The following is a 716-nucleotide window of genomic DNA, read 5'->3' on the forward strand; positions in this document are numbered from 1 at the left end:
TAATCCCTTCCAAATTATTTACAAGGCTGGCTTTGAGACTGTTACCCTTAATTTCAGGCATAGTACTGCATAGACGAAACTCTGTATGGTTAAAAACTAGCAATGCCTGCGCTGTCTGTTCTCTCAGGAAACCTTAATTAAAACAAGCAAAGTGACACACAGAGCCAAGCCTAGGCTGCATTCTACCACATGCATAATAAAGACAGTAGTCACAACTTCTCCAATTCACTAATATTTTTCTAATATTCCCCATGGCTACACTTAAGAGAAGTTCAGCCAAATTAAATTTAAGCTACAAGTCACAACTGAAAAGTGTGCACTGAAGTCTGGCGTTAGGAACACTGAGGGCCATCCCTGATCAGGCAGCTCCATTTCTATTTTCAAGTGCACAAGGACAGTTCCCTGTCACAGACAACTGAAGCAGATATATGGGAAAAATCACTGGTTGAACCAAGTATTTCGGAGGGGAGGCAAGGTCACTGCTGCCCTGCCCCAGAGAAGGGGGAAGATTCACTGAGAGACTAAAACTAAAGGGTTACAAAATAAAGGCAAGAGCTGAAGTTTGCCGGTAATGAAATGTGTTCTCCTGTCCTGTATGAACAGGAAACAGTCTCTGTAGGGTGTTAAAGTAGGTCCTAGGAGGAGGAAACACCCTCCTACTTTTTTCTGCTGCCAAAGGAGAGGAGAGGAGAGAAAGATGCTGCTATTGGTCAGCA

The sequence above is a fragment of the Antrostomus carolinensis genome, unplaced genomic scaffold (genome assembly GCF_000700745.2).
Source record: "Antrostomus carolinensis isolate BGI_N321 unplaced genomic scaffold, ASM70074v2 scaffold30785, whole genome shotgun sequence".
Taxonomy (NCBI): Eukaryota; Metazoa; Chordata; class Aves; order Caprimulgiformes; family Caprimulgidae; genus Antrostomus; species Antrostomus carolinensis.